This window comes from Schistocerca serialis, chromosome 3 (assembly GCF_023864345.2).
Source record: "Schistocerca serialis cubense isolate TAMUIC-IGC-003099 chromosome 3, iqSchSeri2.2, whole genome shotgun sequence".
NCBI classification, from domain to species: domain Eukaryota; kingdom Metazoa; phylum Arthropoda; class Insecta; order Orthoptera; family Acrididae; genus Schistocerca; species Schistocerca serialis.
This window is the reverse complement of record NC_064640.1, coordinates 754,987,960-754,999,440: the sequence shown is the minus strand read 5'-3', so window position 1 is coordinate 754,999,440 and position 11,481 is coordinate 754,987,960.

Here is an 11,481-nt window from a genome sequence, read left to right as displayed (position 1 = left end):
AGATTGGAACTGCCATTTCATATAGCACCAGCATCGCAATGCATAAGAGAATCGCTGAGCTAATGACACACTGGCGGCAACAGGCGGACTATAGTCATTACGATATTGTCAGAGCCTCAAAATGCAACATTAAACACACAAACAGGTGTTACTTATGTGAAGAAAGGCGTTCTTGGAGTCCAGAAATTAAATATACTTTCTAAGTGTCTCATCTTACCTCGCCGGCCGCGGTGGTCTAGCGGTTCAGGCGCTCAGTCCGGAACCGCGCGACTGCTACGGTCGCAGGTTCGAATCCTGCCTCGGGCATGGATGTTTGTGATGTCCTTAGGTTAGTTAGGTTTAACTAGTTCTAAGTTCTAGGGGACTAATGACCTCAGCAGTTGAGTCCCATAGTGCTCAGAGCCATTTGAACCATTTTCTCATCTTACCGTGGATTATATCGTATGAGTCTTCGATGTGAAAAACGAATTCCAAGTAAATTTAGCGACGTAATGCCGGCCTACAACCGGAAGTAAATGCACTCTCACAGTGTCGACAAATGCTTGCTACGACGCTGCCAATTCTCAGCGCTTTTACGAGACAGCTCTTTAGCGAAATGCTTGTCGTGATTGTCCGATGCGGTTCTTCAGAGGGGAGACGCGCGCGCACGTTTGGTTTTTATGTGGCGTTCTTCCCTGATAGTTTCTGACGTAACCTAGTGTATACATTTGAGGTATTCAATCATCATTAATCCAGAATGATGTAAGTTTCAGCATAGAGCGTGGCTGAAGGCTGTTGACGCCTACATTATATCATTACAATGCAGGGAAAGCAAAACGGCTGATTCAGTGTTTCTCATTTAGCATAAAGCGAGTGAGATAATTTTCCGTAACGTTCATTATCATCTCAAAATACGAAGTAAAGATACTTCGAAAGCTTATTTTAATTGAATATAATGTAAGATATCAAACACTTTGCAACTCGATTTTGAATATGTCCACGTGCAATCTTTTGCAGCATACATATAGAATGTCATGATTAGCACGAGAATGAAGAAATACACTCCTGGAAATTGAAATAAGAACACCGTGAATTCATTGTCCCAGGAAGGGGAAACTTTATTGACACATTCCTGGGGTCAGATACATCACATGATCACACTGACAGAACCACAGGCACATAGACACAGGCAACAGAGCATGCACAATGTCGGCACTAGTACAGTGTATATCCACCTTTCGCAGCAATGCAGGCTGCTATTCTCCCATGGAGACGATCGTAGAGATGCTGGATGTAGTCCTGTGGAACGGCTTGCCATGCCATTTCCACCTGGCGCCTCAGTTGGACCAGCGTTCGTGCTGGACGTGCAGACCGCGGGAGACGACGCTTCATCCAGTCCCAAACATGCTCAATGGGGGACAGATCCGGAGATCTTGCTGGCCAGGGTAGTGACTTACACCTTCTAGAGCACGTTGGGTGGCACGGGATACATGCGGACGTGCATTGTCCTGTTGGAACAGCAAGTTCCCTTGCCGGTCTAGGAATGGTGGAACGATGGGTTCGATGACGGTTTGGATGTACCGTGCACTATTCAGTGTCCCCTCGACGATCACCAGTGGTGTACGGCCAGTGTAGGAGATCGCTCCCCACACCATGATGCCAGGTGTTGGCCCTGTGTGCCTCGGTCGTATGCAGTCCTGATTGTGGCGCTCACCCGCACGGCGCCAATCACGCATACGACCATCATTGGCACCAAGGCAGAAGCGACTCTCATCGCTGAAGACGACACGTCTCGATTCGTCCATCCATTCACGCCTGTCGCGACACCACTGGAGGCGGGCTGCACGATGTTGGGGCGTGAGCGGAAGACGGCCTAACGGTGTGCGGGACCGTAGCCCAGCTTCATGGAGACGGTTGCGAATGGTCCTCGTCGATACCACAGGAGCAACAGTGTCCCTAATTTGTTGGGAAGTGGCGGTGCGGTCCCCTTGCTGGTCTAGGAACGGTAGAACGATGGGTTCGATGACGGTTTGGATGTACCGTGCACTATTCAGTGTCCCCTTGACGATCACCAGTGGTGTACGGCCAGTGTAGGAGATCGCTCCCCACACCATGATGCCGGGTGTTGGCCCTGTGTGCCTCGGTCGTATGCAGTCCTGATTGTGGCGCTCACCTGCACGGCGCCAAACACGCATACGACCATCATTGGCACCAAGGCAGAAGCGACTCTCATCGCTGAAGACGACACGTCTCCATTCGTCCATCCATTCACGCCTGTCGCGACACCACTGGAGGCGAACTGCACGATGTTGGGGCGTGAGCGGAAGACGGCCTAACAGTGTGCGGGACCGTAGCCCAGCTTCATGGAGACGGTTGCGAATGGTCCTCGCCGATACCCCAGGAGCAACAGTGTCCCTAATTTGCTGGGAAGTGGCGGTGCGGTCCCCTACGGCACTGCGTAGGATCCTACGGTCTTGGCGTGCATCCGTGCGTCGCTGCGGTCCGGTCCCAGGTCGACGGGCACGTGCACCTTCCGCCGACCACTGGCGACAACATCGATGTACTGTGGAGACCTCACGCCCCACGTGTTGAGCAATTCGGCGGTACGTCCACCCGGCCTCCTGCATGCCCACTATACGCCCTCGCTCAAAGTCCGTCAACTGCACATACGGTTCACGTCCACGCTGTCGCGACATGCTACCAGTGTTAAAGACTGCGATGGAGCTCCGTATGCCACGGCAAACTGGCTGACACTGACGGCGGCGGTGCACAAATGCTGCGCAGCTAGCGCCATTCGACGGCCAACACCGCGGTTCCTGGTGTGTCCGCTGTGCCGTGCGTGTGATCATTGCTTGTACAGCCCTCTCGCAGTGTCCGGAGCAAGTATGGTGGGTCTGACATACCGGTGTCAATGTGTTCTTTTTTCCATTTCCAGGAGTGTATGTTGGTAGGGATGGAAGCAAGAAGAGACGCAGTGAACAAATATTCTATTCCACATGGCATTCATTTCATTTGAGATTTAAGAAGAAGTAAAGTGGTATATTACTTTCGTTAACACGAAAGATATGCCACCCATATGGATAACGAGGATGTCTGTGTCTTCACACGTTTTCTCCTTGAAATGTGTATGCTCTATTATATACTAAGTAGCCTGATCATTGTTTCCATGACGTTATCCTCTTGTTTGGCCCCTAAATGATGAACAGATTCCAAATGCATGTCTGTGCATGAAAGTAGTTGTTCGAACCCTTTTTGAGTTGCTTTTTGTGTATTTGCTTGGAATTCATTAAGCTGACCCCCTCGAGGTTTAGGTCTCAAATCTAAACCGTTTTTAATCTACTGGCGTAATTTATTGAGACAGCATCATCACAAGACATCAAACAAAGCCTTCCATTTACAGATGCAACACACTAACCAGTAGCTGGCCCAAGAGTAATTCACAGTCATGGTCCGAAATTAGCAGCTCTCTGCTGCTGTGGCATATTCTGTACTACAATTTTGTTTCCTCAGCACCAGTTTATCTGGTAACACTGTTAAATCAACAGGAGTAGTTGTAGAGTTGTGCTAGCTTATCTGTCCTCCTATTGACATCTTCATGTATTTCACTTCTCCTGAAGCGTTGATCACGAGGTGTCGAAGTAAATGAGTGTATTCTGCATGACGTAACATTCATTATTGCCTTCTTTCATAGCTACTCTTCATGTGCATCGATACGAAATAGGGATGTGAACACTCTTGGGAGTGAGAAAATGACAATAATAATTTTAACAAGAACAAGCAAGTAATGTATGAAGTTTATTGCAATGGAGAACGAGAATAGCTGTGAAAACGAAAATCGATAAAAATAGGCTGATCCTTGAGCTGGCACAATTCAAATATCTTCTTAGCATTTTGTCACTGAATTTAGTTCTGGATGTTTGCAGAGAAAAAGGAAAATTCGGTACTTCTCGCTAGTGTAATATAATGTGAACCAGCAACTACCGTTTTTTTAGAACACGACTCAAGCAGGTCACCTAGTAGTTACCAAGGCACTGCTGCGTTCTGTTTCCTGACATTGCTCTGATGACGGTTAATGTAGATAGTTCTGATTATGAAATACAAAACATATTGCAGGTTAGTTCCTAGGATCGTAATATTAAATTTGCGTTGTAGATGGTACTTGAAAATGACGACTAACCAGATGACTCATCAATATAAAAAGACAATATTATGACAATTTAGCAGGATTACTCAACATGAATTCGGAAATTGGGTGACTGACCGCAAAGGTGCTAAACTTCGTCAAGAATATACGAAGTCTCAATCGCACTAATAACATGAAGATCGTCTTCGACAGCTCTCCACTTTCGCATTGCTATCTCCACCCCACTCCAGACAGCCCTCGGTGGAGCTGCACTAAGTTGCCGACAACAGACCACAGGCCTTCAAACCGACAACAGACCACAGACTGAAAAATACAAGCGAATTCTCTTGCAGTATAAGCTTATTTTAACTAAACCTCAAATGATGGTCCTATTCAAAAAAGTAAAATGTTACACACTGTTGACGTCAAACGGACATTATCTACGTACTGTCTTGCGTCCTACTCATCTATATTATCAGGTGTACTATCAAAATGATTAGATATAATGATTGCTGATGTAAAGCGTTGATACCAGATGGTGGGTTCACAACAATATTGGTGCAAAAATAAAACACAAGTTCGCAAAAGTGCAGTTGTGCATTTTCGTACGTTTTCACCTCCACATCTACCACAGAAAATGCATACTAACAAACTTGGTCATTGTCGGTGTCATTTTTGCCCTCTTATTTCAGACCGAGTTGATGAACAAAGTAAAATTCGCGACTCTCATAGATGCTTCGAACCTGTTCAGTAATTTTATCAGGAATTTTGATGTGACTCAAGATTAGTGAGGTCTACGATCATGGCAACTCCTGCCAGTTTGCTAGGCCACACTTACATGTGACAGGTAGCACCTGATTTAAAACTTACCGAAAGGAATTGATAAGACACATCTTTTGCAGCTAACAGGGAACTGCTTTCGGAGGCCACTACCGTTTCATAAAGTCACTACTTTACAACTATGATGCCAAGGAATTCCTGCATAAACTCACTCATTGCCATAATCGCGGCTGCAGTAGATAACTGATAACTCACAATGTGAAGGATGAGACAAGGGATAGATTCTGCATGAAATGACCTTGTACTCACAAAATATTACTAACTCAGTATCATCAGAGGGAATATTCACAGTATTTCATACAGATGACAAGAACATGCCAGGCGAATTTAGCAGGATAAATCAGTCCCACAGCTGCAAATCTTTGTTATGCCAACAGCGTTGCCAAAGGATGCCTACAACATTGCAGTCTGGACCACGCTGACAGCAAGAAGAACGTGTTTTCGTAGCCTGAATATTTCATGATAGGATCCAGACATCCAATTTATCGCGAGAGAGTCTGCTCTCCAAATTTTAGATATGTGGTGTGGCCATGTGCCTACAATTTAGTAATAACCCTCTGAATTTTATTCCCATTTATGTGATGCTGATGACGAGAAAGCTCTACCATGGGTTATCTATATGTCTACTGAAAGCAAACGACATAACATAATAGCAGGAAGTCTGTCATATACTTTTAGATATGGTTTCCTGAGCGTCAGATATATATGATATTAGCATCTTTACCCCATCAAAAAGGATTTCTTGTTATTGAATTTTACATACATTTTACTACTGAAGGCCTCAGGTTTCTTGCTTTCCACATAGCAAACAATGGCTACCACTCTCGCTGTCGCATGTCATAACCTAATTCCTTCAGTATCATCTGGTTTAACTTCTACTACGTTATCCTTAAACATATGCCTTTACTTCAAAAACTACATGTGTCATTTCTAGGTAATGTTCACTGCCGGATTACTCAAGAAGCTTTTCGAATAGAAGCGAAAATCATTTAGCGGATGAGGATTTTATTTCGTGGTACACCTCAGAACGAAAGAAACAAAATAACAGTAAGAGCAGCAGGCTCATCATATCGAGCGTGGGCATCGCCAACGCAGAGCCCTGAATTTGACCATATTCCTCCGAATTTACTTCCTGATAGCCCAAAGGCGCTGTACTTCAAAAATATCAATCTATTCGCACGGGAATTACTGTCTACATGTAATTGCTAGAATATCTTGCTACGTCAGGTATCAGGTATCTGTTATCAGACGTTAAATCTGAGCTGTTGATTTTTATTGAACCAACCTGCTGTGTTTAGGAAATTGATCAGAACAACTGGATGAGTTTATTATTTTGGTATAATATATGAAAATCCACTTTTCCCACTTATCTTATCCTAAATAGTCCACGATTGGATTGAGAGCAAGGTAAATACGAGTATGCATTATAGATAGAATGGGAGTGAATATTGAAACGAAATTATTAGAATCATGGGAAGGCAATGATGTATCGATATGCAGTGACATGGGAGTTTTATGAGGTAAAAGTCTGTCTCTGACATTAGAGAGAAGGCGGCTAGGTTTGTCCGTATTCTTACGTTAAGCTCATTGAGTAGAAAAGCGCGGGCTGATTTCATTGTGTGCTGGGAAGAAGACAGCCGGGAGTTTCAAATGCTTGAAATTCTGGAGCCTTGATTGGGCAGGGTGCACACCACCCCCGCCGTAGGCAGGGGGAGAGCGGTAGCGTGGTAAGAGTAAGGCACTTGCCTCGGGACGACTGAAGCAGCCGGATGGACTGAGGAAGTGGCGGAGCAAAATGCTCTCCGCAAAGGGAAAGGAAATGAGTTATTTAAGGCTCTAATGTTCCACCTTACGTGGTAAAATTATCTTTCAGAGTATATTTAATTTAATATATTTTTGAGGGAACCAAATTGTTTATAGACAGGTAAAAGATAGGCCAATGTGAGAATAGTATGTCGCGACCGCGAAGAGTAACTTGAAAGTTAACGGAACTTGATATTTCGATTGAGTAATTCGGTGAACAGTAAAGTGTTAGAATTCAATTGTAAAGCAGGTACGACACAAATAAGATACATGTGACGAGCTATTATAGTCTAAAGGCCTGGCTCTCACCACATGGGGCTGATGAAGAAAATTATGAAGAGTGGATGACTGAGTGCTAGGAACCATTATTATATATTTTTGAGGGAACCAAATTGTTTATAGACAGGTAAAAGATAGGCCAATGTGAGAATAGTATGTCGCGACCGCGAAGAGTAACTTGAAAGTTAACGGAACTTGATATTTCGATTGAGTAATTCGGTGAACAGTAAAGTGTTAGAATTCAATTGTAAAGCAGGTACGACACAAATAAGATACATGTGACGAGCTATTATAGTCTAAAGGCCTGGCTCTCACCACATGGGGCTGATGAAGAAAATTATGAAGAGTGGATGACTGAGTGCTAGGAACCATTATTTTATAAGTAGGAATGAGTTGATTTACCATAATTCTTTTTAGTAATGGTCAATTTAAATTGATGATTCTGGTTAGTTTTTTTAAAAATCTGATCTGGAAGAGTAGGAAAATATTATCTCGTGGCTTTAACTAATCAAGCTGCTAACAGAAATTCATGGTAGAAAGTAATGCTCTTAATTTTGATCTGAAAGAATTAGTTTTCAAAGAAGCCATTTATAGCTTGCTTGTGTTTTAATATGTAATTTGACGAGTTTCTGAAATTCATGGATAAAGGCAAGGTTGTTAATTTAATATGAAAGAATAAGAAGTCACCTTTTGTGGAATGAGTCAGTAGAAATTTACGTGTGAAGCTGATTTTTAGAACAACTGGATTTGAACGACACGTGGGAATCACTGAGATCGCTTTACTGAATTAAAAAAAGGGGAAACAGCATAATAGTAATTCGTGTTGCCATGCTGTCCACGCTATACACCAACTGTAAGTACTGTGAAAAGTTCTGTGTGTGTATTTATGTATCTTTTGGAGGGGAGTCTTTGATGGTATATTATTTAATGGTGCCGGCATATAATTAGGAAATCGGTCTAGGTAACTTGTGGAGGGCATTTTTTCAGTTGAAATAACGTGCCGCGCACGAATATGAGGGGTACGTAAATTTCGGAATCGCGACCGCGTGAACTTTCCAGCCACGCGGGACTTAAAACCTCGAGGCACGTCAATAAATGAGAGGTTTGATTGAAGGAGTTAGACTTTTTCTAGTACTGGTCCGCGTGGAGATACGATCATTGCTTTGCCCAATGGTAATAGGAGTGATAGTGTGTTGCTGTGACGTTATGAATCAAGCATTGTGGGCTCTCCTCCATTCCTTCCCGTGGGTGAGAAACTATAGGAAGTAAAATATCTTTATATGTGCTGTTACAAGATCAGCTGTTAGGAAATTTTATCCTGCATGTTACTGGCAATTCCGTTATTATGTTGTGAGAGATGAAAGTAAGACAGAATGAAAAGAAACGGCTTACAGAACGGAAGAAGAGTTATTATGCAGGCCCAGTTACGATTCCTATTACTTACGTATTTTCTTTAAACACAGTCGGGTGATTAACAGCGTACCAAATTTGGGGTTAATACTACAAAATTAAACATTTATCCGTTGCGCGTACATTTGTTTATTTATTTCTTTCAGTAAAGAATTTAATTAGTAATTGTTATGTGTAATAAACACGTAGTGACACATTTAATGAGAATACACATGGACCATTTAGCATTAGTAGGTTTCCGGAACACTTTAGGACTTCGAAACTGGATTGCTCGAAGGCGTCGGGGAAATGATAATGCTAAATTCATCGAGAGATTGTGATGATCGTTTATCTCCCACCATGTATTCTCTATATTTTCCCACAGAGTTTCTGAATTCCTTGACCCAGGTAGTAACGACCTCGTAACCTCCGCCCACATATTTCCGCCGGCCGTTGTGGCCGAGCGGTTCTAGGCGCTTCAGTCTGGAATCGCGCGACCGCTACGGTCGCAGGTTCGAATCCTGCCTCGGGTATGGATGTTTATGATGCCCTTAGGTTAGTTAGGTTTAAGTAGTTCCAAGTTCTAGGGGATTGATGACCTCAGATGCTAAGCCCCATAGTGCTCAGAGCCATTTTTGAACCACATATTTTCAGTGGGGTTGAGGTCTGGTGATTTTGGCACGAAAGGAAGAAGCTTTATTCTCTGCTGACCTTGGAACCAGTTCTGGACGGCTCTGTTATTATGAATCGGGCTATGGTCCTGTAAAGAAATGATCATCCTTTAACTTAGAAACTAAATATTTCTGACTAATACTATGAATTTCCATACTGTGAAAAAATTCGACAACTGCATTGGCTGTGTAGTCTAAGCTACAGGTTTATAAATTATTCGCAGGATTCCACATTGCTCCTTTGCTGATGCTGTTGACAAGAACCTACATTGACAAGGGGAGGGTGCTGGGATGGGGATCAGAATATAGTTTAAGGCGTCAGTTATAAGACGCAGGTAGGACATCTTTCACAATATACCGCCCTCCCATGCTTTGGTAATGATGAGGTGGGATGTAAGTTGTTCAATACAGTGCAGCAGTCTGTTGAACTGTTGGACCCTGTTGCATGGTTGTAAATCTAATCTACTTCGCTTATTCAAAACGATTGCTAGCCTTCACTATACAATTCTTTTTTCTATCTTTCCACTGACAAAGATATATAGAAGAAAGAAATCTGTTTTATAGCGACATATTCTCTACGAACTTTACACGTGCTCGTTCGCTCAATGTGTTGCATTTACTGAAGGAGACCGTGGCCGCTGACGTCGCCTGTTCACACCGCGTGTCAACGCGGCCCGCGCTCGGAGTAAACGCCTACAGTTGAGATAAACAGCTGATTTCATGAATGTTAGTGAAATAAGTCATCCCTTCATATTATTGAGAACTAAATACCACTAACAGTGCGTATCTTTATGTAATACTCATTGCTCAAGAACAATTGGTGTATGCAGCGTTGCTGTTACGACTAAGATCATAAAATTTGTAAATCGTAACCCAATTCATATATTTGCATGCACCTACGGAATATTAAACATGAAAACAAATTGTTTCTTTGTCATATAATTTTTAATCAAGGCAATGCAGGCAGTTTTCAGCTGATATCAAAATTGAATGTAAAGGGGGAATAAAGAAAAAGATTTACGAGAAACAAATCTCGTGAACAACTGTGTACTATCTTGGAAACGTTCTTATGCGGCTATCTCACAATTTCGAAGGAAGAGAAAACCGTCCTGTCCACTTTCCGAGGATGATATTTCCTGACAGAAAGCACACTGGGGTGAACGGCTTTAGGTTGAGACACCAGGAACCACCAGTATGTTCACTCTCCGATTCATATCCCCGTCATCAGACACTTCCCATGTCAAAGTGGATGGCAGAAACGAGCGCGAATGACCTGGGATTAGGTGATACAGACCTCGCCTCTCCTGTTTGACAGATGTGTTATCATTCACCCATGCCAGGAGGTGAGGAAATACACTTACGAAACGTTGAACACATTTTAATTTTACGTGTGGACATTACTGTACAATTATATTCTACGTTTCGAGAAGTGACCTGGAAAAAAAGAGCGTATACCTTGGAGGATATGTTATAGTTCATGATTGTAATGTTAGTAAAGTACTGTAAAGTATATTTTATCTTATGCTTAACTTTAAAAGAAAAATCAGCCAAGGCTTTCAACAGTGAAAAGTGCAGCATACGAATATCGTACAACTTTAATAAAAGGAAATATAGATCGGTTTATTGGGGCAGGCCTATTAGGGAAAAATAATAATAACTAAATCAATTACAGGTTTGTATGTGCTGCAAGTTAAAAGAGAAGAAATGAACCGATAAAGAAATAATTCCTTCATTGATACAGGAATGGTTCGAAATGGAGGGTATAATTTTACTATTATAAAAAAATAGGCTGGACTGAGTTGATTGGTTCCAATTTTTGAATACATTAGAGCCCAATAACAAATACAAATGGAATAAAATAGGAATATAAAGTCTGGAAATGAGTATCGACGTCCTTTGTCTACATATCTGCTTCGAATACAGGCTATTATAAACAAGTAATCCAAATTTCGAGAGCTGATAGGATGGACAGAAACAAGAGAAACATATCCACTAAACAAGAGAAATGAGTCTGAAATCAATATCTTAAGAGTAATGAGAACTTCTTCACTTTTACTACTGTGAAAAACATCTGTTGTTCTACTTAAAACACTTATCTTGTACTGAAGAAGTGCGTGTAGCTCCTACAATATGCAGGTTGTCTTCTTTTAGTCCATACTACCGACTCGCAAAGTATGGAATACTACTTTCCTTAACACCGTATATATAGAAACAATACAAGCCACGGAACAGGAAATATTAACAGTTAAATTCAATTGTGAAAAGACACGCTGCATCACATTTGTTAAAAATTTCCTAATAGTTCCAGATTTAGACAGAATAAACAACATTTTGCAGGTATAATCCGAAAATCGAGAATAACACTGGAATGTGAGAACAGCAACAAATGGTAATGGC